Source organism: Canis lupus, chromosome 2 (assembly GCF_011100685.1).
Source record: "Canis lupus familiaris isolate Mischka breed German Shepherd chromosome 2, alternate assembly UU_Cfam_GSD_1.0, whole genome shotgun sequence".
NCBI classification, from domain to species: domain Eukaryota; kingdom Metazoa; phylum Chordata; class Mammalia; order Carnivora; family Canidae; genus Canis; species Canis lupus.
The window spans coordinates 52,544,902-52,570,089 of NC_049223.1; the positions used below are offsets into that span (position 1 = coordinate 52,544,902).

Consider the following 25,188-nt stretch of genomic DNA (forward strand, 5'->3'; position numbering starts at 1 on the left):
GGTTTTTGGTTTTATTTTGTCTTTAGCATAGGTGAGGATTGAACTTAGTAAGGACGAATTCTAAGAAGGATCATACCTTTGCATTATGTGGTCCTGCAGATTTCTTCAGATTTCTCTTCAGATTTCTCCTTTCCCTTGGAGCTCTCCCACCACCACATTATCTTATTATCCTGAGAAGTGGTCCCCTTGAAAATTTTGATTAATCTCAGTTAAAACCCTTGACTAAACTGAGACAGGGCTAGAGTTGCCAGATGCTATTGGGAAACAGTATGAAAATAAGAAGAGGTAGCATAAATAACATTGTCTGTGGAACTCCTCAAAAGTGTTCTATAACTGGGGCACCAGGGTGACTCAGTCAGTTAAGTGTCCAACTCTTGATTTGGGCTCAGGTCATGATCTCAGGGTCATGAGACTGAGCCCCACATCGGCCTCCCCACTGACCCTGGAGCCTACTTAAGATTCTCTCTCTCTTTCCCTTTGCCTCTCTCTACCCCAGCTTACACGCATGGGCACATCTCTCTCTCTCTCTCTCTCTCTCTCTCTCTCACTCTCTCAAAAAAGTGTTCTATAACTTCCTGTGGGACCCTGAGAAAACCACTATATTCTTTTAGCCTCTTTTTCCTCTTCTGGAAAATGAGATTAATATTACTCATCTTACAGGTTTACACCAAGGGGTAAGTAATATTTTTTCTCTTGACAAATAAATCCTGAGGGCCTATGAGGTGTCAGACACTGATTGAGATAATCAGTGACTTACACACATACAAAAATCATGCCCTTGTGGAACCTACATTCTAATAGGGGAAGCTAGATAATGAGCAAGTCAATAAGTAGCAGGGTTGCAAACTGGGGCCTCAGAAGGAAACAGCCAGTCGCGGGTTCCTGTGAAGCAGCTTAGTTCATTTCCAGGAGTGGAAATATGTGGTGTGTGGTCTGGATTTTCCATCCTGGCATTGTAACTGCCTTACATGATTCTCAAGCCACTTGTAAACTTTTATCATACATTAAAACTAGGTGATACTTGTGCTTTCTGGGAAAAAGAAAAAGGCTGTTGCTCAGGGTGGAGAGAAGACAGCAAGAGGTTGGTAGAAGGCAAGAGCAATGGAGAGAAATGTCTGGAGGTGAAGTCCAGTAAGAGATGATGAAGGTCAGTATAGAGGACTGTGGGTGCATTTTTATTTTTATTTATTTTTATTTTTTATTTTTTTGGCAAATCTCAGACTTATCAAGAAAGGAGAAACTCATGAAGAAGAGATTGTGTGGGATGGAGCCTCAGGTCACATTTGCTAAGCATTCAAGGGAAACCCCCAAATCAGGAAATCTGGGAACCTTATGACTACCTATGTGACGTTCTGTACACATAGTAAATGATAAGTGTTCCTTTGCTTCTTCCTTCTCCTTTATTTCTATAATAAAATAACAGAAAAAAATAAAAGATATGAGAATCTATTGACCTGACAAGGCACAAGGCATGGAGCTTTGAGAGATGATTTCCTACAAGGCAATACTGATGCAACATACTTATTATATACCTTTTCAAGGCTCCTCACTCCCCAGATTCTGGTCTGTCGTCACATGACAGATCCCATTGTTCTTTTCTTTACAAAGAATTGGTGCTCGAGTGGTCTTGCCTTCATTCCTTTCGAGGCTTAAGAAAATTTTCACTGGACTTCACGACCCCAGCTCAGTCCTGATGTCTAGTTTTAAATGTCTTTCCCTCGCCACACATGTGATTGAGAGATGTGTTACATTTGGTGACAGGCATGGTCTCATCTCTAACTGGTCTTGTTCCCTAAACATGTGGTGGCCTGGCTGTATGAACTCTATCCAAAGGATGCTCTGATAGACAAACCATAGAGTCAATAGGCCGAAAGCACCATTATCAGGATGGTTGTCCTGAAACAGTGTAGAGATAATCATATGTTCTTTCCTGGGGCCTCTCTTTTCTCTTTATTCTGCATTTGGACATTTCTCATCAAAGCAACAGGAGTTCATTTTTCCTCTCCTCTCTGGTATTTTTTTCTGACCTCTTTGCTTGAGAGTGACTATTTACAGGTAAGCTTGGAGATGGGAGTTTGGTTATCACTACACAATTTCATCCATTTAGCCTCCTTGTGAGGCATGCTGGAAAGATCGTAAGGTTGGTTAACATTTTGTAGATCAGTAAATACCTTGTGGGCACTTTAATTTACTTTATAGCTTTTTTCCAAGGCTGGTGAACGTCTGCAGTGGAAGAGTCAGCTCTTCCTTTAAGTGACGGAAGTAAGCCATTCTCAAGTGGAAGGAACACATATTTAAGTTTATGGCAGCTGAAGTTGGCTGAAGCTTGTTCTACTTGGAGCTTGGCAGGCCTCTCTCATATTTCTGCGTAGTCTGTGGATGAGATATCTCTTGTATTTTCCTTCACTGGGATCTTAAAAGTTAAGAATGTATTTAAAAAAAAAAAAAAGAATGTATTTTTCATTTGAGACTTCAATAAAGTATGCAGCGATTATATCAACAGTGGAGCTTTGCCCCAGCCTGCAAAACCAGCAAATAGAATGTATTTACAGCATGTTTGTGTTTCACCATCATGATGCTGTGATGTGTGGGCAGCAACTTTCTTTATACAGAGATGGATTTACAGTCAAATCCCAAGAGCACATTATTTCATTCTAAACTGCCTATTCGATTGGTTTAGGCTGGAAGTCGAATTTTAATAGAAGTGGTAGTTTTGGAAATAGTTATGACTAATCATTTTGAAAATACAGGTTCCTGGTGCAAATGATCTAGTTTAAAATGGAGTTATCCCATTTATTTGGCTCAAACTCATGTCCTGAGTCCTGGGGTGGTGTAGTGGCTGATACCAATCTTTCCTTCCATCCCTCACCTTGTATGCAGCCATAGCCACAAGAACGTTGTCACAATAAATCAGAAGGAAATTTTCTTATAAGAAATGCACAAGTCTTGGGGCACCTGGCTAGCTTAGCAGTCGAGCATCTGCCTCTAGCTCAAGGCGTGACCCCGGGGTCCTGGGATCGAGTCCCGCCTCGGACTCCCTGCAGGGAGCCTGCTTCTCCCTCTGCCTGTATCTCTGCCTCTCTCTGTGTCTCTCATGAATAAATAAATAAAATCTTAAAAAAAGAAATGCACAAGTCTTCAGTGTTTGGCAGCCTCTCAAGAGAGCACTGTTTTTCAGACTTGAATTCATTTAACAAGTAATTATTAAACATATATTAAGTGCCAGATTCTGGGAAAATATTTATAGCAGTAAACCAAAAGACACATTTTCTATAGCCATGAGGCATTCTAATGCAGGAGAGTGGTATGTGGAGGATAGAAGACCATCATCAGATGATTGCATAATATGAGGTTAGCCAGGGGTAAGGGCCAAGGGAAAAAAAAAAAAGTTAATTTCCATAAGAATCTAACTTGTTGAAAAAGCAGATTCCTCGGTCCACCCACATTGAACTAGAGTGTTCTAAAGCTCTCTGTACCCCAAGAAAGTGTGTCCAGTGCCACTTAAAGTCCAGGGAGAAAGTCAATCTGCTGAGAGGATCCCCCTTGCTCTCTACAGCCCTGCCAGGGCAGCAGACAGACAGACTTGCCTTTGCCTTCTGCGTGGCCTCTGATACCTAGTGAGCAATCATTGGTCAAACATTTTCTACCGGCCCCGGGCACCTGCAGGTTCGGCCTGGAGCACAGTCCCCTGAGCACACATACTCTCTCACCAGGCTGCTGTAGGCAGGAGCATGCTTAAGAGGAGAAAGCAAGTGTTAGAGAAAAGCATGTGTTACCAGGGAAGGGGTCAGTTCGGTTTTCTTCCTACTAATGACCCAAATGTCCCAGACTTTGGACCTTTACCACGCCGATGATGGGGTTTCCCAAAAAGAAGACTAAACACAAACACCTCATCCCTTGATGAGAGCCTCAAATGGGAAACGTGCACACACGTGCATGTGTATGCACATCAGGAGACAGTGAGAGAGTCCGCCACGGAGCCTCTTGAAGGAAGGGTACTCGGGCAAGGTGTGCTTTCAAAATTTACATATTTACAGACAAAATGTTATCTGTAATTTCGGAGGTAATCCGTCCAGGAGGGGACCTTCACCAGCATGCCCCCAGTTACAGGTGAGAAAAGCAAGGGCCAGCAAGGTAAACAACATCCCCAAGGGCTCACAGCAGCATGACGAGGGCTGTTCCAGGCCAGGCCAGTCCAGTGTGTGGTTCCTGGCATTAGTCTTGTTACCTGTTGAGGGAAATGCTATAATGTCACTCACACAGGCTAATGCAGTGTTATCCTCTTGTCCCACCCCGGTTAACTCTGCCTCCTGTCAACCTTTCTGCACTTGGCAACCTCCCAGGAGGATTCCCTGCCCAGGTTTCTCCTCTGCCGGCCTCTTGTTCACAAGGCCTTACCCAATCCTCACATCCTTAAATAGCAGGTGACTTGTGCACATGGCCCTCCACGGAGCGCCACATTCTCTTTCCTCTTGGCCTGTCTTCTCTTTTGGTCCATTATCTCTTTTCACCTCCTTTTTTTTTTTATTTTAAAGATTTTATTCACTTATTTATGAGACAGAGAGAGAGACAGAGACACAGGCAGAGGGAGAAGCAGGCTCCCTGCAGGGAGCTCTATGTAGGACTCGATCCGGGACCTCAGGATCATGCCCTGAGCTGAAGGCAGATGCTCAACCAGGGAGCCACCTCCTACTTTGATTATTGTGTATCACAGAGATTGAGAACATAGACGTCACTGTCAAAGAGACTGGAGTGCAAATCCTAAGTGGCCACCAATCCATCATGTGCTCTTGCAACCAGTAACTTCCTTAAGTCTGTTTTCTGATCTGGAAAATGGGAAAATAATCATATCTGCTCCATTGGGTTATCCTGAAAGTCAGTGATTAAAAAGGAAAGCACCTAGCTTAAATCCTCCCCCATAGTATGTGCAAAAATAAACATTCGTTCTTATTTTTACTATTACTAAATAATGAATAGATGCCGGGTTGTTAGACACTTGTTAGAAAATGCATCCTTTTGAATATTTAACACCCTTGACATTGTCACCTCAAAAAATACATACAAAGCTCTTGCATATAATTGCTCGAGAGGGACTCGTGGCAGCTCCCGAGGCACCCTTTCACCTCAGTTAGGGTGCCCCAGCATAGAGTGTACCTCCACTTCCAAAAAGAATATAAGATTAAAAAAAGAATATATGATTTTTAAAGGCTGAACTCATGTCTTCCAATTTTTCTGTTTCCCATAGTACCTATAATGATACCTTGTACTTGGCAAACACTCTATAAATGTTTGAAGATGTGTTGAGGCCAAATTTTCATCCTCCACTGAATGTTGGAATGAGTCACTGGATATCTGGACTTCATTTTCTTTCCTGATGGAGGGAAAAATAAATTTTACTTTCATACTCTTAAGAGGACTGGATGTTGGCACTACTTTTGCCCAAAGCATGAGTTATCAGCCCCAAATGGGACTCTCAGTTTTCAAAGTTCTGTGGCCAGTTCCAAAAAAACAACAGGACATTCAGGCCCCCAAGCCAAATCACACTGGCTAGAAGGAGAGCATGCTCTCAGCCAGCTCCTGAACGGTAAGTGCCCTCCGTCGGTGCTGGCGACCAGACGGTGGCCTCACGCAGTGGCTTCCAGGAGATCGAGTTTGGGGCATGCTCATGGAAAGCAAGCCTGGCTTTCGCTAAATAGGCCAGACGTCGAGCCAACAATTCACCAAGAACTCCGACAATGATTAACTCCTCTTGCCGATCACCTTTGTTAATGTAGACGCACTTATGAACACATGTTCCTTTACCTGCAAGAGTTGATAAAAGGGGTGTTTGTCGAGGTGCAAATATTGTCACGTGAAACCACCTATATTTTGTGTCACTGCCTCCCTCCTTCCTTCCTTTCAGGATTTGGCTTCCCTCCCCTCCCCCGCCACCCCCCCTCCCCCAGCCTCCTCTTAATAGTTTTGGCCCCATCAAGGGGCAAGCATATACTGACTTGCCAAGAGCCCATTTCTGTTTGCTGGGCTATTGGAATTGGTTTTTGCCCCTCTTGAAGTAACTTGTGGATGAATCTTGCACCCTATCACTTAATAGGACGGATGAAAATGCAGTGAGAGTTGCTAGGGAAAATAAAAGAAAAAAGTGAGGTCTCTTTTTATAACTCACGTCAGAATGAAACCTCAGACTTCACCATTCTTGTTCCCTTTTCTTTTTTGACAGATTCTAGCTTTTGTCAGCGCCTGTGTGTCTACTTGCAGCTAAACAGGCCTGCTACCCTGTGCACACGGGTGCGAGGCAGGCTCGGGGGCAGGCGTCCACCTGTTGACCTGTTGACCTGTTGACTGACGAAGGGCAGGAGGAGCGGAGGCTGGGGAAGCCCCGAGTGGATTGGTCCGAGTGGACGGTGTGCTCTGCACACGCCTTCGGCTTAGGCAGAAGGAAGTACAAAGTCAGGTTTCAGGGGCTCACCTGGCAAGGGAGGAACTAACCAGCCAACACAGGAGTCTTCTACTGACCTCAATGTGCGGAAATGAGTAAAAGGCCAGCCTCCAGGTCCCCATGGGGCGTGCATGTGCACACGCAACGTCACATCCACACAGCCACACACTGACATACAACTGCTGCATGCACGACTTTTATTTAAAAGAAAATTCTCAAGGTCTCCGTGTTTTCATCTCCACACTCCCACCAACAAGCTCGTGCCCTCTGTCCTGGCTCTTCAGTGCTCCTGTCTGTGAGCAGAAACCCGAGGAGACCTCTGGGGCTCCAGAGTCCTTGGGAACCACATGGGCCGAGGCAGTGTTCTTGCCCTGAGTCTCCTCTCCTTCCGGCCCTCGTGCAGTCCTGCATGGACGCCAGTCCTCTATCCTGTTTCTTCCTTTCCTACTGGTTTGTAGTGACCCCAGCAGCCTGCTCTAGTCACTAGTGAGTTAAACTTTCCGCCTTCCTGCCCAACCCTACCTCTTAGTAATCTTGCTAATATATAACTTATCTTTGGAGTCAGAGATTAAAAAAAAAAAAAAAAAAAAAAAAAGACCCAATCAGTGAAACCTTGTCTTTAGAACAGAGCTTTGGCTTAATAACTAGGACCAGGAGCAACTTAGATGAAATGAGGAATGTGATTGAGGCCAAAGGCCTGGAGCCCCTACTGGGGCAATGTGAGCAGGTTTACGTGTAGGAAATCAGCCCTGTTCTGACCCCCATTAGGAGAGTTGGAGTCTCCCCTTTGCATTCTTTGAAGAGCTCTAATAAGCGACCTGAAGCTTGACCAGAAACCAACAGGACCTGGAACACCCAGCAAATCAAAATTCCATTTTTCTTGTTTCACACTATCTCCAAGTTTTTAAATATGACCTTCCCTTCCTCCAAACCATGAGAATCGAATTTTCTAAGCCACAAAATCATCAAGAGCAGGGTGGACAAAGCTACGCTGTAGCCTTGTTCTGTCCATCTTGGTACTGATACTGGGTGGCCTTCCCACCATGCTGTCCAGCTGGCTCGGGGACATGGTGTGATGGTCAGCCTGTTGTAGGTTTAGATGCAGCAACCCAGAGAATTTGGACTCAGGTACCCAGATCTCTGCTGCCTGCCTGGGAGCTCAGATGACCAGAATAGATCACTAAAGGGGAGTCACTCTCTCCCCTGCTCATTTCAAGGATTCCACAAAACAGCAGGAGCTAGATTCACACAAGGAATATATTTTCACTTTGAGAAATATGCATTCATTCATTCATTCATCCATTCTAATTGCCAATACACAAAAACCCTGAAAACAAAAATATGAGTTGAATGGAACTAATGAGGTACATGGTCATCAGATCTTAAATTCCCCAAATGATGTTGCCTTCTTTGACACAGATTCCTCAGTTGGTCAGATGTTTAATACTTGAAGAGGCCATGACAGTTTTGTTTTTTAATATCCTCAATGGTGGTACATCATTACCTTTTGAGGATGGATTTTGTTTTTTAAGGCAACAAAAAGTTATTTACACTTAAATATGAAGACTACAATTGGTCATCAAATTGATTATCGATGGCAAGCAGCTAAATGGCCCATGGTAATCCTTGCCTCCTGGTTTTTATACTCGTAGGTGATCCCTTTCTCTTGACTCAGGCTGGACTTACTTCTAAGGAATAGAATACAGCTCACTTCCAAGATCAGGTTACAAAAATTCCGTGACTTCCAACTTGCTCAACTTTTTATCTATTACTGTCTCCTTTGTTTGCTTTCTGAGGGAAGCCCCTGTCATGCTGAGAGCTGCTGAACAAGAGAGGCAAGGGTCTCCCCTCTTTAGCCGTCAGCCAGAGAGGACCAGAGCTCTGCTAACAGCCACTGTAGTGAGCCTGGAGCAGAGCTACCCGTATTCAAGCCTTGAGACTTCTCTATCCCTACCTGCACCATAATTACAGCCTTACTACAGATCCTGAGCCAGAGGATCTACATAAGCTGCACCTAGATTCCTAACCCACAGAAATTGTGAGACAAGTGTTGTTGCTATGTGTTGGGGGGAAATTCGTTACACAGCAGTGGATAAAACTGATACAGATTTGTCAGGATTAAACAAGGATGTGTCCATTGAGTGCGGAGAAGCTTTTTCTTCTGTGCCTCGGAACTGACCCCTCCAAATTAATTCTTATCCTATCTTAATCAGCATATTATCTCCTTGAGCACCTATCCTCAGTGGTACAGATCTGATGCCTCCCCTCCCCTGCCCGCCTGGGGCCTCCCACATGGACTCATGGCCTTTTCACTGCTTACATATCTGTTCGACTGTGTAGGGCATGGACCAGTGTAACATAGCTATCTCCTGGGCAGATGTAAGCAGAAATTTACCCAGTAGGGTACTTCAGGAATGCCTCTTGGGCCCTTCTATTCATCTCCTGTCTTGCTCACATGACCATCCTGTCCTGCTGTCATGGTGAGGATAAGGAAACAATGTCTAAGAACATAGTAGGTACAAGGCTAGTACCATCAAAGTAATAAGCAGACGAGTGCTGGGTGCCTGATGGAGAACTGTGTCCCAGTGATGCTAAGGCCATAAGGTAGCAGATGCTCCCTCCCCCCATATTTAAGTGAACCCCACCACCTGATCCCACCCTTGTTATCTCTACTCCTTACAACCAAACTTTTCCCCAGTCAGCCTTCTTTAGAGCTAGGTTAGAGATAGAAGGCCATTGTCATGGCTTAACAGCCATATTTAGCTTTGGTTTCCCTGCCTCTGGGAAGCTGCTCTGAAGTTCATGGCACTGTCCGGTGGCTGGAATGAGGGGGAAATGAAAAGCAAGAGAAAGAAGGGAAAATGATGCAGGGACAGAGATGAAATGAGGAAATGAAAGAGATGGAGGAGTAGGGAACAGCCAGCCACTCACTTGCCCTGACTCTGGAGCACTTTGGTTTCTCAAGGGTAGAGTTGGATCACTTCTTTTCCACCAAAGTGATGGAAAAGTCACAAGAGATATCCAATTCTACTTTTGTCATCAAGCTCTTCTTAAAGGTAGTGGCCTACTCTACGGCCTCACTACTTTTTTTGAGTAGAAAAAATAGAGACTTTTAAAAAGTGGAATCATTGTTTTCTCAACTCAAAAGAACACTGTTTAAAAAAAAAACAAAACTGTAATTTCCATGGTAATCCCCGCCTGGCAGGTCAGGAGGCCAATGCTAACTTTCTGTTTTAGGTGCTGAATTGTATATTGCTGGTTTTCTAATGATAATATAAATGGTTACTGAGCTCAAGATTTTATAGGAATAAACTAGGTTTGTGTCCTTTGTTCCTAAGAGTTGGATAGCTATGGGGAAAAGGGTGCATAAAAAATCTTCCAATGTAAATTTTCTCTTGCCTAATTTTAAGACTACTTGCCATCCAACTTTCTCTTCCTTTTCATATCACCACCATGCTTCTTATCCAGAGCCTTCCTTTCACAGCCTGGCACCAGACACATGAAAAACATCTGCTAAGCTGCTATGTACCTTAAAGGACATCTCTGAGAACCAACAAGTTGGTCTCCCTAAGCTGACAGAGACTGTTTTCTAGAAGTCAAAAAAATCCCAAGGTACCCCTGAGATGGAAGGTTTTCCTTCTTCCTGCCCCCAGGGAGTGCATGGTGATTTCCACTGAGAATCAGAGAAGTGATGTATGCCTGTTTCTCTCCTTGTGGCGATGACAAAATTCTCAATGAAGAAGAAGCTTTTCTGATTTCATCTTTCTCTTTCTTCATCAGTCTTTGGAGTCAGTAATGCTCTGTCTATAACCAGAAGTCATGTATTTAGAGTGCATTTAGGATCTCTGACTTTGCGAAGAGGGGATAGATTTTGAGCATTCCAGTGTATGTATTAGATGACTGTGAAGGTGTCTGCCTGGGGAGATACCTTTCAGTCTTCCAGAAAGGAACAGTAGTAGCATTTTAGATATTAACCTCAGGTTGACAAAGAGATTTATTGGCAAAGATCTTCAAATTGTGTCACTGTCCTACTCTTGGCAACTTTGGCAGCAATTCCCATATGGCAGTGCAGTCCAGATGACACTTGCACAACCCCTTGCCATGGGTACCCAAGGGACACATACAAGTGTGAATTCTAAGGTATAATCCCTCCCCTCCCATCAAGAAAGCATAATGTTAGTGAGTTAGGATGATGTTTATGAGAGCTGACATCTATCACTTATTTTTTTAACTTAAATATTTTCTTTATTTAAAAAATAAATCATTTACACATGTCAGTATTTTCAAGTATTCCTAGTAGCCAGTCGCCTGCCACACACATCCCAACAGATAATGGACGATATCATGGTAAGTGTGTAGGCTCTGGATGTCAGTCCTTTACTGTGGAACTTGGTCAAGTTGCTTATCCTTGGAACTTGGGTTTCTTTTGCAAAATGAAGATAATAATAATTCATAATTCATGAAGTCATTGGGGGATTGTAAAGTGCACCATTACATGTACATTTTTGGCATATTATTAACTGTTAGAAAAGAAATAATATGAGTAGTTATGGCAAAAATTTTGAAAGTGTTCCAGGCATGACTAAGAGTTCTAGAATATTGCCCACCCCGCCTATTTTCCTCTTTGACAGTGTTCTTAGTTACCTAACATCAAACACATTTGTCTACTCAGGGCTGACATATTTCAGCCCATGGGCCAAATACAGTTTACCTGTATTTGCAAATAAAGTTCATAAAACTCACTAATTTACATATTATCTGTAGCTGCTCTCTAGCTACAGTAGCAGAATTGAGTACTTATGGCAAGAGACTGGTCCTCAAAACCTAAAATGTTTACTTTCTGGTCCTTTCAAAAAAAAAAAAAATGCCAATCATTGGTCTAGCCTGCTTTAAGACACTAATGCTATACCCACTGAACCTGTGCTGTTCATAATTTGTGGAACCCACTGCAAAACAAAAACACAGTGCCCTTTAATCCAACATTCTTGAGAATCCCAAGACATATTGAATGTCTTTAATGATATGCTGCAATTAACATTAAACCAGGCACACCATTAAATCAGGCTCAGGGACTTTCTGAGTGTGGAGCCCTGTGTAACTGTCAAGGTGACATACCAGGAAGTCAGCCATGATTTTATGTTCTCTAGACTTCACTCCTTAGTATAAATTCCATTTTCATTTTCACCCCCAAAGGGCTTATGAAGCAAAATCTGGAACATAAAAGGAAAGCATTACCAAAGTTATACCGCAAAATAACTCCATAGAACACCCACACTCCCCAGAGCATTATACGGATTTGATACAATCCCTATCAAAATATCAATGACATTTTTCACAGAAATAGGACATACAGTCCTAAAATTTGTTTGGAACCTAAAAAGAGGCTTAGTAGCCAAAGCAACTTTCAGAAAGAAGGACAATGGTGGAGACATCATGCTCTCTGATTTCAAACTTTATTACAAAGCTATAGTAATAAAAACAGTATGATATAGGCATGAAAACAGACACAGAGATCATGGAAGCAGAATAGACAGCCTAGAAATAAATCCACATATTTATAGTTTATTAATTTATGACAAAGAAGCCAAAAATATACAATAGAGAAGGACAGTCTTTAAATAAATGTTGTTGGGAATCTTAGACGGCCATATGCAAAAGAGTGAAACCAGATCATTATCTTACACCATACCCCAAAATTAACTCAAAATGGATTTCAGACTTGAAGCTAAGACATGAAACCAAAAGACTCCTAGAAAAAAAGACAGGTGGTAAAGTTCTTTACAATGATTTTTTTTTTTTTAGTCTGACACCAAAAACAAAGCAACAGAAGCAAAAATAAACAAATGATACTACATCAAACTAAAAAGCTTCTGCACAACAAAGGAAACCATCAATAAAATGAAAAGGAACCTACTGAATGGGAGAAAATATTTGCAAATCATGTATATGTAATAAGGGGCCAATATCCAAAACATATAAAGAACTCATACAATTCAACAGCAAGAAAACAACCCAAACATTCTGACTTTAAAAATGGGCAGAAGATCTGAATAGACAGATTTTCAAAGAAGAAATACACATGGCCGACAGGTACATGAAGAGATGGTCTGCATCAGTGATCATCAGGTAAATGCACATCAAAACCACAATGAGGTAGCACCTCCCACCTAGTAGAATGGCTACTACTATCAAAAGGACTGGAAATAAAACAAGTGTTGGCAAAGATGTGGAGAAAAGGGACCCCTTATGCAGTTGGTAGGAATGTGAACTGGTGCAACCACTGTGAAAGACGGTATGGAGTTTCCTCAAAAAATTGAAAATAGATCTACCCTAAGACCCAGCAATTCCAGTCCTGTGTATCTATCCAAAGTAAATGGAAACACTTTAAAGATATATTTACCTCCATGTTCATCACAGCTAAACTATTTGGGAGATTTCTCAGCACTGTATTTCTTACTTTATTTTATTTTATTGGCACTTTGTATTTAACTCTGTTAGTCCTCAAAACAACCAGTTATTGTCACCATTTTACATGTGCAAAAACTGAAGGAAGAACAGAGAAGTTAGGTTACTCAAGGTTAGAGGTAATATGAGCCAAGGTTATCTGACTTCAAGAGCCCTTGGCCTTCACCACTCTTGGCGTAGGTAAGTTTATCAGATCCATTAGTGGAAAGAAAGGAAGTGAACAGAGAAGAAAATCAATCAATCAATCAATCAATCCAGATAAATGGGGTTCAGAGTTCTCTCTTAAAGTGATAACTATTCACATGAAACCTTCTTCTTCACATGATATAATGTTTACCCTCTTTATTCTTTGTATTAAATTGTTGTCTTGAATTTGCTCTCCTTTTTGGCAGTATTCTAGCCATAATACTCACTCTATCAATATTGCTTAGCTGACTCAAGGAGAGTTGTCATATTTGGTGTTTGGAGTCTGACAACTGTTAATGCATTTTTCCTTGAACAAAAAGGTGTTTGATATTTTCAACCATGTAAAACCAGAAAATAAGTCCGAAGGGCCAGAATAGCAACTCTGAGCTTATGAGAGGCCAGCATTGAAGACAGAGTAAAAATACTGAGGCTGTCTTTTTCTCATCCTTTCTATAAAATAGCGTATCTCATTCAGGTTCCTAATTTACATCCTTTTAAAAATAAAAACAATGTTTTAAAAATAAAAAAATAAAAATAATTGAAATTTGATGGGTCTTTTAAAAAGTTTGTACTCTTAAAGCACTTAAACATTGCTGTTTTGTTTTAAGAGGATTAATTTAAGGATTTAAGAGGGCTTAGTGAGTCAAGACCAGCTAGGAAGTAATTTTGCTTCTTTTCTTTGGTTACACTGATAATTGGTAAGCAAATCAGACCATCTCCCTCCTCCTGTGTCACTTATGCTATAATAACATTGGGTTGGGGGGACAGGGCAGGTAAGTCACGGGAGGATTAAAAGGAAAATAAGCCTGAGCAGATCTTCATCAGATCAATATCCCTTCTAGACTCAAGTTTTATTTCTGAGATAAGCAGGGATAACAGAGCCAGTGGTGGAGCAAAGAGCAGATTTTTCTTTTGGGCAATCCTTCTTAATCTCCCACCAGCTTTGCAAGGCCAAGAACAGTTTCAAGGTTATCTGTATACTAAGAGACCTGTTCTCTCAGTCCTTTCTCTGTTTTGTGCATCTCTAGGCCCCTGCTCTCAAACTTTAGGTTATTTATTTTTAGCCAGGTAATTTTATGTGAATTTATCAAAAGTCAAGTCAAGCTTTCATATACTGGTCTCTACAATTCATCAGGACCCTACGGTTTCCACAGCAAATGTCCTACTATCAGCTGATCCAACCCTTCTACCTTCTGAAGAAACTGGCCCTGAGATGCAGCCAGAGCTAGAGATAACATAGGAGAACCACGTACCTCGGACCAACAGTGTCCCGGCCTGTGCAGCCAGGGCGGCAGCCTGTGACACTCTCCCTGCACCATGATCTTGAGTGCATCTCTGTTCCTAGCCTCCTGGAGTCTGGCTCATTTCTCCTCTTTGTTCTCTACCCTTCCCATCTATTCTGTGAGGTCTTTGAAATCCTTCTAGTCAGTACCTTTCCTACTTTAATTCACCAGAATTGGCTTCTGCAGGTTATCACCATAAGCCTTGACCAGTACAACTGGTCGTCTAAGAAGATGGACAGTAAAAGAAAGCCCAGTAGTTTAGAGGAGGGTCATACCCTCTGAGGGAGTTGAGGGTATCTGTGCTGGTTCAATATCCCATCAAAGTTACCTGCTTCTGTGGCCAGGAGAAAGTCCTGGACTCCATGTTTTGTAATAAACAGGCCTGTCCCACCCCTCTGCTGGGCTCTCAGGCATGGACCTCAGGCCAAACAGTCAGGACCCAGCTGTCCTTACCTAGGAGATGAGAGAGTGGGAGGGTTTAAGATGGAACAGACTTGTCCCATCACATCCTCCTGAACTCGCACACACCTTCTTCCTCTCCCTTTGGTCATGGTCACTGCCACACATACACAACAACTCAGAATCAGAACATATTATCAGTAGCTAAAACTAATCGTTCATTTTCATCTTTCTTCTTCAGTAGTCGCTATGAACAAGGGTTTTATTTTTTTAAAAATTTTTAAAGATTTTTTTATTTATTCATGAGAGATACACAGAGAGAGCCAGAGACACAAGCAGAGGGAGAAGCAGGCTCCATGCAGGGAGCCCGATGTGGGACTCGATTCCGGAACCCCAAGATCACACCCTGAGTCGAAGGCAGATACTCAACTGCTGAGCCACCCAGGCGTCCCATGAGTAGGGGTTTTAAAGAAAGATAGCCTGTGTTCAAATTCCAGCCCCACTGTTCACTAGTGCTGTGATTCTCTTTAAATTCTGTGGACCTCTACATCCTAACCAGTAAAATGACGATAAAAATGGTCTCGACCTCGTAAGGATTATGAGAGTTAGAAGGGATCCACGTAAAGCCTTCAGAACAGTGACCGGTACATCATATGTGCTCATTAAACAGTAGCAGTAATCGCTGTTGTCGGTTTTAATCTACACAGGGCTTGGTACCTAGTATTTTCCCTCTGGGGATTGGGTTAAATCTCCCCATTACACGAGAGGGAAAAATATTAGGTGAGTCTTTTAGCATGCAGAGGAAATGCATATTTCTAATGTCACAACAGGATTTAACTTTACTCGGAAGCTCCAGGTAGAACGTGACTGACTGTTTTGGGAAGTGGAGTGGGTAATTACAATTCAGTCTCATTGGCAGTACGAAGGGAGGTCGCTGTTTCAGTGGCCTCACTAGGCATTTCACATGGCTGCTGGCGGCCTCTTTGTTCCAACTGCCGTGTAATATGCCACTTTGGAACCAAACAGAGATCACTGACACAGCCAAATAGATACACCTCTTTGTTCTTAACAGATGTTAGTGCATTTTAGTACAAGCAGGAGAAGTTTCAGCAGTATGTGATTTCTTTTTCTCTTTTTTCTTTCCTTTTTTTTTTTTTTTTTTTGAGATATGTGATTTCTGAGAGTGAAGTGGATAATTTCTAGAATTGCTGGCTTGGGAACTGAAATCTGCTGAGTAATCACATGACCTCAGGCAAGGGAACTATTTTGACCACTCAAAGAGAAGTGGTTTAGAAATCAAATTTTATTGTAGAATCTTTAAAAAGTACTACCTGATGCCTTTTGCCATTTGAACAATCCTATATCACATGATGACCCCACTACCCTGGGTTGGAGGTTTTCCTTTCTGGGAAATCTGGACCTACAGTTATAGCACTATGGTCAGGGAACCCTGTGACCCTGTGTGTGTCATGGGAAATGTACACGGGTTTCCTGGCAGATTTCCCCTGTGAACAAAAACAGAAATCCACCAAGAGGACTAGGAAGTTAGATCTATGACCCACAAAGGGGAAGACTGAGCCTGAGATCTGTGTGTGAACAGGTGACATGACACAAGTGGAAAGAAATGTCTGGCCAGGGAAGCCAGAGCCAATAGTTTGAGTCTTGGCTTCAATATTCACCAATTGTATGACTTCAAGCAAATAGTTGAATATCTTTATTTTTCCTCATCTGTAAAATGGGAATAAAAATAATATTATTTATCTCACAAGGCTATTGCATGAATTAGTTAATATAGGTAATGTGCTTAGAACAATGCCTAGCACACAGTAACTCCTTACAATGTTAGCTATAATTATCAGTATCTTCATTATGACTATGTTGAATGCTTTGCTACGTGTAAAGAAATGTACAAACTGAAGGCATGGTACTCGATTGATCCGTATGTCGTTTTGCTAAGGTTACCATGACAAAGTGCCACAGACTGCCTGGCTTAAATGACAAGATTTCTTTTCTGGAGGCTGGAAGTCTGAGATCATAGGTTGGTAGGGTTGACTTCTACTGGGCTTTCTCTTTTGAGTTTGTAGATGGCTGTCCTCTCCCCATGCTCTCATGGGGTCTTTCCTCTGTATCTGTGCCCTAATCTCTTTTTATAAGGACACTGGTAATACTGGATTGAGCCCACCCTAATGACCTCATTTAACCTAAATTACATCTTCAAAGATCCTATCTCCACGTAAAGTCACATTCTGAGATACTGGGGCTTGTGATTGCAACCTATACATTTTGGAAGGGAGACACAGTTCAGATTGTCAGTTTGGTTAAGCTGGAACTTTGTTCTCCTTATCTAAATGGTTCCTGGTTAAAATTGACCAAAAGAGGTACTTGTCTAGAAGAGAAGGAGTAGTCACCACTCTCTGGAGGTCACAGTAGTTGCTAAAAATGACAGACAGATAGGGAGATGCCAGTGAGATCCAGCATATCCTGGCTCTTCTCTGCTCTCCAGTGTTTCTTCCCGATTGCTGACCCTACTGGCTAACAAGGGATCCAAGCCCTCATCAGATATGAGGCTGAAGACCCTCAGACTTTTCCCATTCCCTTCATGATTTCACTTCAGTATTTAGACTTGGCTTGGCTTCTAGTTTTGACTAGCTGTTAAATCCTCTGATCTTTTTTTTTTAATTTTTATTTATTTATGATAGTCACAGAGAGAGAGAGAGAGAGAGAGAGAGAGAGAGGCAGAGGGAGAAGCAGGCTCCATGCCCCGGGAGCCCGACGTGGGATTCGATCCCGGGTCTCCAGGATCGCGCCCTGGGCCAAAGGCAGGTGCTAAACCGCTGCGCCAACCAGGGATCCCTGATCTTCTATTTCCACTGGCCTCCCACAATTGTGTCAAGTCTAGTTACAAAATAAAACTCTTATTCTATAATACTTAGAGTGACTCCACTTGCATGAGTGAACCCTGACCTAAACAGGAATAATAATAATTATTATTATTGACAACTAACACTGTACCAGAAGGGAGACTGCATACAGTTGAAGTTCTAATTATCTCAAGCTTGAGCTCCTTCAAAAGTCCTCTGAACTAGTCTGTTAAGACTAGTTCCATCTTTCCTGGCTCCAACATGTCCCACAAATGGCTGCCAGATAAAATGTCTTGAACCATATTTTTTTTAAGTAGGCTCCACACCCAGTGGGGCTTGAATTCACAACCCTGAGGTTGAGTCGCATGCTCTACCGACTGAGCCAGCCAGGAGCCCCTTGAACCATATTTATGTCCTCAAGTGACAGTCAAGTGAAGGCCCCAGATGACAGCTGAGTAGCAGGCCTAGAAAACAACAGGTTCAGATTAGAGCCAAAAGAGAAGGGTTTCCAGAAGGAGGTCTCCAGGAAAATAAAAAAGGGAATAGATGCAAAGTATGGGAAATATTAAGAGGGTGGTTTACAATGCTTTTGGGTCACTGGGATAAAAATAGCAATGGGGCATGGAAAATTAAGTAAATGTTTTTTAAAAAGTAATTATTAATTCTAGGGAATACAAAAAAATCATACAAGAAAAAAATACTCAAATTACAGTGCTGTACTCAAAGGTGGAAACCATAGAGGCATAATCGTGTAATATAAGTACATACAATGTTATGACTATTTATTTAACATTAGGTTGTGAAGTAAGCATATGGGGAAAATGAGAAAGGGAATAGTATAGCAGAGAAGGGGCCATAGGGGATCATGTTGAAGGCTTTGCCATGGCACCCTATGTATTCAGCTCCTTAAGGAAGTCAGAGTCAACGGGGTGCTGAGAATGGAGTCATAACCACAGGGCATCTGGGACAGAGAGTTTCAAGGAGATACAAGAATAAGTTTGTATGCTTCGGGACTGATCCAAGAGTGGGAGAGCTGAGAGCAAAAGAGGAGGTAACAGAGAAGGATATTTGAGAGGACAAAGGAGATGGATTCAGAGCCCAGATGGAGGATCTGGGCATTACTAGAAGCAGGCATGTGCCCTTCATTATATCAGATGTGAAGAAAAAACCAGATCCAGCTGCAGGAACGTTTGTATACGTAGGTCGAGGAGATGAGAGTTCTTCCTTCCTTTTACTTCATCTCTGCCTTCACTTCTTTAAGTAGGAAGTCCCAAATCATTTTCCTAGAACTGTCTCCTGTCCTAGGTTTTGGGGAAGTCAAAAAAGAGTAGAGAAAGCTGGTCTGAGAGGAGGAGATTTTAAATCAAGACCCAGATGAACGAACTTGTTGGAGTCACACAGCTAATTAGTGACAAAGCTAGGACCAGAATCCAACTGGCTCCTAGCCTAGTACTCTTTCACGACCAAATTACCATGTAATATTGAACAGATGGGAACGATTAAGGTTTAGGACCATTATAAAGACTAACATGACCCGAATTACATGAAATAAGGAACCAAGTAGAAATACATTGGAGAGATTTAAGCCTCACTTAGCGGGAAGAAGTAATTTTGCCCACTGTGAGCCCATGATTAGATTAGGGTGGATTGAACTGAATTTTAAACTTTTAGAAGGTACTGCCATCGTTGTTATCTAACCCAGCTGGGCTAGGGGAAGCCCTGGCTGCATGAAGTGGCTTCATGGAGGACTGGGAGAGGACTGAGATCAATGTCAGCCCATAATATTTACCAGCATGAACCCAGATTAACTCTTTAAATTACACAAGCCCACTGGCCATCTTCACTCTATTCCATTCAGAAGCACTAATTAATTATGCTGGAAAGTAGAAAGTGCTTGAAAATAGCTAGTATTGTTTCATCTCCATACCTGTGGGGCCTTGGTAACTTCAGTTGGGAGAGGCTCTTCTGCAAAACGTTCTTTCTGTAGACTTTTCTTTCGTGCCATTTGTGTGGCTCTTGTTCCATGTGTAGCAAATGTCTTTTATTATTATGTATTTGAATTTTCAACCTGTCTTGGACCATCGTGTTCGTTTTGATTGACATTTGGTTACCTGTCATGCAAGTCTTACTCTCCCTTCAACATTATTTAATATGATAGCTGTCAAATTATGAATGCTGGCCTTGGTCAGGCAGGTTGATCTCACTAGTATGTACGTAACGTTGGGGAGGGAGGCAATTTGGTTAATGCTCACTCTGACAAGTCATCATCAGGTTGTGCTAACTCCTAGTCCCGTTTGTCACTAAAAGCCTTCTTATTTGATACTCAGTGTTTATAATCAATAACGATTCCTAAATATTCAACCACATGTTTACTTTCTCCCCTCCAGTTGAACTGCAATTCCCCCCACCTTCCAGTCCAGTGCTATTTTATATCCCATGTTTAGGACAGAGCTCCTGACCAGGCGAAACATGGAAAAAGCTCCTGAGTTACCAGATGGCCCCAGGCACCAGAAGGAAAATACCCCAACTGCCAACATCCATTTCTATTAGATTAATATTCTGCTAAATCCTCCTAATCTTACCTCAGACTAGATAAATACAGTTTACAGTGACTACCAGATGTCACTCTCACCTCACAGAGAGGCTCTGGAGCATCTGGGGGCAAATAACACAATGGATGCTATGGCCCCACTCACCTCCCCCAGCAGGGGGTGTAACTTTTGTAGGGGGTAGTGAAAGGATTCTAAGTGCAGAAGCCTGTGACCACCCTATCTAAAGAAAATGCCCTCCTTTCCTTTCCTTTCCGTGTCATCTCGTGTCACAACATCCTGTGCATTTTCTTCATTGCACTTATCACAGTAATTTGGATTTCAGTGTTCTTGTGTGTAAACTCTACTACAATTGAAGATTCCTAAGGCCGGGAGCCGGGTCTGCGTTATTCCCTATTTAACCCCCAGGTGCCAGAAACAATGGCCGGTACCAAGTAGGTACTAGATAAATATTATTTGGATAGATGGATGAATGGGTAGATGAATTTACCCACCCTTTTCAGTCACAGGGAGCATAAGGTGGGCCCCAGGGAGCCACCCGCCTAAGAGGAATCCCAGCTCTGGCTTAACTAGGCAGGTCTCTGGTGAGATGTAACAGGGGGGATGCTAAAGTGCTGTCTGGGCCCCGCTGAAATTTAAATTTAAAGAAAAGTCATAAACGCAGGTGAAGAGTTGGGAGAGAGCCCAACACTAGCAGGAACAGAGAGAATTCCATAACTAGAAAACCACCTTTTGTCATATATCTTCGAAAACCAAGTAAGACACAAAAGCGAGTTGGACAAATGGGAAATTAGATTGAGATTAGGAGGCATTTAACACACACAGAGGGATTGACTGGCTGGTTTAAAGCAAAAAAAAAAAAAAAAAAAAGTAGAAATACAAAGTAGGTACAACATTAGGGTGGCTTGCACGTCATTTCTGTGCCCCGGAGGAGCATCTCCCAGTGGTGAGAAGCAGGGAGAGGTGTCCTTAGGGTCCAATCTCCCACTCCCCGCCCTGCACCGTCCTGTCCACACTAGTCGGTTCCTGCTGCCAGGTTGCTAATCCAGCTGCAAAGGGCTGCTTCACAGCCTGCCCATTTCCTAGAGGATGCTGAGAATTAGACCCCTCTTCCTCCCATGAAAAAATACTAGCTTGGGTCTTATCCCCTCAAATCTTGATGACAAAGAATCAAACTGAAAACCTCCCTCTACTGGGTCATTTCCATCAGGGGAACAAAATGCTATAATTTTCTCATTTTAAAAATAATAATTTATTGATCTCACCTTCCCTCCAGTTATATTTCCATATACTCCCCATTTTTATTCTCATCTTTACAGCAAACCAGTGAAATGCTTTGTCTCTGCTTGCCATGCCCTCCCATCATTTGAATCTACTCTGTCCAGCTTTGGTCTCAACTATCTCACTGAATCTGCTCTTATCAGGTCACCAGTAACCCTCAAGTTGTTAAAACCAGTGGTGATGTTCAGTCCTTAATTTACGCAGGCACCAGTAGCATTTGATCCCCTGGGTTGTGTCATCCCCCTGGATATTCTTTTTTCTCTGGACTTCTAGCACACCATCCTGTCATGACTTCATTCTGTTCACTAGTCACTGCATCTCGAACACCCTTGCCAGTCTCCTCAGCAACCTGTCCTTCCAGTTGTGGTGCCCCAGACTCAGTCCCTTGTCCTGTCTTCCTCGTGCCGCACTCCCCCACTTGGTGATCTCATCCAGCCTCGGGGCTTTACTGGCGGTTCCTGTGCTGTGGGATTTCCACCTCCAGGTTGCTGGAGATTGCTCTGCTCTACTCCAGCCTGAGAGATCCACCTGCCTCACGATACCTCAACTCAGATGTCCACAAATCCAGGTCGCCCCATCTGCTTGTTCCTGTCTTCCCCACATCAGTAATGGCAACTCCACTTTTACAAATGCTCAGACTCAGAAACCTGATTGCCTCCTTCTTCTCTTATACCCTGGATCTAAACATCCAAAAATTCTTTAGACTCTGTTTTCCAAATACACGCAAATTTAGGCCATTTGCCACTTCCTCCTTGATTACCAGCCTGGTCCAAACTACCAATATCTCTCACCTGGATTAGACGGAGAACATTCTAATGAACAGTCTTGCTTCTGGCCTTGTCCACCCAGAGTCTGTTCTCAACACAGCAGCTAGAGGAGTCCTTTGCAAAAGGAAGTTAGATGGTGTTGCCCCTCTGCTCAAAACTTCCTTTTTTTTTTAAGATTGTATTTATTTATTCATGAGAAACACACACACACAGAGAGAGAGAGAGAGGCAGAGACAAAGGCAGAGGGAGAAGCAGGCTCCCTGCAGGGAGCCCAATGCGGGACTCGATCCTGGGACTCCAGGATCACGCCCTGGGCCAAAGGCAGGCGCTAAACCGCTGAGCAACCCAGGAATCTCCTACTCAAAACCTTCCTGGAGTCCTACACCTCACCCAGAATAAAAACCATGGTCCTCGCAACAGCCTGCGCAGCCTTTGCCATCTGCCCCCCGCCCCTCATCTGTCTACTCATTTCTTAGTCTTTTTCTCATCACCCGCTTCTTCAGCTACTCTGGTCTTCCTCTTTTCCCCAGCCTTGCTCCTGCAGCCTCCCTCAGCCTTAGCAGCTGCTCTTCTCCTGCCTGTGAGTTTTGCCCCTGGACCTCCACGGGGCTTCCTTTCTCATCTCCTTCAGGGCTTTCATCTTCTAAGTGAGGTCCTCTCTTTATTTTACATCCCAGCCATCTCCCCTTCTCCCACTTCCCTCAACCCTACTCTATTTTTTTCTCCACAGTGCCTATTACCATCTGTTTTTATTATTTTTTTGTTGCGTTGTCTGTCTTCCCATGTTATTGTGCAAACTCCATTAAGACAGGGAGTTTCATCTTTTGTATTCTTTTTGCTTTATCCCCAGTGCTTACAACAGTGCCTAGCACATGGCAAGCAATCAGTGAGCATTCATTGAATCAATGAGAAAGCCATTCTGTACCAATGTGTTAATGATTTCTAGTATCTTCATAGGAGTGGCCTAGACTCAACTCATTCCCACAAACACAATTGTCCAACCCAAAAAAGTCATTCTAATGGAGGGATGGGAGATATGCTGTGTCACATAGATTGAGACTGTAGCATCTGACAGGCTAACGGGAAGGCACTTTGGGGTGGTTGGACACTTGTGGTACCCCTCAAATTACACTGCATTGTTGATTGCTATGTGAAAATGACCTAGAGGTGGTAGTAGGCCACAAGCTCTATATGAGTCACACAAAAGATGCAGTTGTTGACTATGTTGATGAATATGACATAATGGACATCATAGTCCCATTGTTTTATGATCTAGTCAGGCCACACTAGGAGTACTGTGTTCACCTCTGGGAGTTACTTTTCAAGAGGACTATTGTTCAGAGAAAATCATCCGGGATAGTGAAGTATCTAACCATGGCATATGAAGAACAATTGGAAGGACCATGGTGCTCAGTGGTTACATTACATTTAAGGACAAAGTCTAGGGATCCCTGGGTGGCTCAGTCGGTTGGTGCCTACCTTCCACTCAGGGCATGATCCTGGGGTCCCAGGACCAAGTCCCACATCGGGCTTCCTAGATGGAGCCTGATTCTCCTCTGTCTGTGTCTCTGCCTCTCTCTCTCTGTCTCTCTCTCTCTCTGTCTCTCATGAATAAATACATAAAATCTTTTTTTTTTAAAAAGAACAAAGTCTAAAAATATGGGCACCTGCAACACCACTCATTCTTTCATCCTTTGTCCATGAACTATATTATTAATCAATCCTGATTCTCTTGCTGAGCTCTTAGCCCTCCAGACAGCCATGATCCAATCCACTGGAGCTGGCAACTGAGACAAAACTTATTAGTTATTCTGGCTATAAAGGAGGTATGATTTCCCCCCAAAACTGAAGCCCTGTGGCATGAAATAACTGACTAGACAAATCCCATCTACTTGCAGAGGGCAAAACCAGAACCAGTTAGTAATAAAAATTCAGGATAGAGGAGCAAAATCTAGCAGTAACAAGTGTCCAAAAGTGAGGTCTTGGAAGGTAGGGAGTCTGGAGGACCACCAGCCAAGGTGGTGGAGGAAATCTCCTTGTTAAGTGGGAACTGGCGTGGGTTACCTCTCACCTTCATCCAGTGGGTGAAGAGTGGATCTTTTCTACTTGGCTCTGTTAGGCAGAGCCAGGAGGCGGGCTGGTAAAGAAAGTCTGCAGAGCAAAACTGTTCACCTTTAAATTGCAGTAATTTTACTGGGAAAGGTAACAGAAAATCAGAACAAAGAAGAGAGTGGGTTAAGCACAGAGAGATAAAGTGATTATTACTAAGCTGAATAACAATAGCAACAAGAACTTTTTTTTCTCCTAACTTTTGGACACTCTTTGCCGTTTATCTTTCCTGTTCCCACATACTTTAACCCCATCTTTCTGGTCAGAAGCCAATTAACTTCGTTAAAAACAGTCGCTGCCAGAAGCTCTGCTTGCTGTGTTCCAAGACTTGGAAATTCCTTCCCTAATGACATAGTAGAAACTCTGTCGCCACAGTTAAGAGCAGGCTAGAGACAATTACTATATTTAAGTCATGCTTTGCAGGTTATCATAGCCACATCTGCAAGCTATTCCCTGTGTAAAGCATTTGGGGTTATTTGCCACAGAAAACTCACTGGAAAGTGCCAACAACTGCATGAGGACCTGTGACTGAGACCATTCGACGTGGCTCCAGAGGACAGACACATAACTTTCTTGTCAGCAACTCCACGCCCACCCCTGCTCCTTGGAGCCAGGCTCCTCTTATCGAGACAGGAAATCTCTAGTTGGGAGGGAATGAAGGGGTGGTGAGGAACAAATCCTCTAGCAGCCATCCACCCACCGGCCTGTAAAAGGAGAGAGGCCAGTCCAGAAAGCTGGTCAGCCTGAAGGCTACCCTCTCAAAAATCTCCCTGGCATTTATAAAAGGAAGAAAAGGAAAGGAGACTTCTGTCCACGATGGCACGTTCAAACAGAAATCAGAGAGTGTGTTGA

The 25,188-nt window shown here is 42.9% G+C and overlaps 1 long non-coding RNA gene across 4 annotated transcripts in view; it reads right to left on the minus strand.

Annotated features, from left to right (window-relative positions):
* Nucleotides 1–812: 812 nt before the first annotated feature.
* LOC111092497 overlaps nucleotides 813–25,188 on the minus strand; it is a 53,244-nt gene continuing 28,868 nt past the window's right edge. The window contains exons 1-4 of one of the 4 annotated variants that reach the window (XR_005355623.1): nucleotides 22,252–22,344; nucleotides 11,552–11,646; nucleotides 5,261–5,371; nucleotides 813–2,413 (exon numbers count right to left, since the gene is read on the minus strand). This is a non-coding gene — a long non-coding RNA (uncharacterized LOC111092497). Of the gene's footprint in view, nucleotides 2,414–3,042; nucleotides 4,229–4,587; nucleotides 4,827–5,260; nucleotides 5,372–11,551; nucleotides 11,647–22,251; nucleotides 22,345–25,188 lie in introns of those variants that run through there. The other 3 variants (XR_005355624.1, XR_005355625.1, XR_005355626.1) reach the window with 3 other exon arrangements.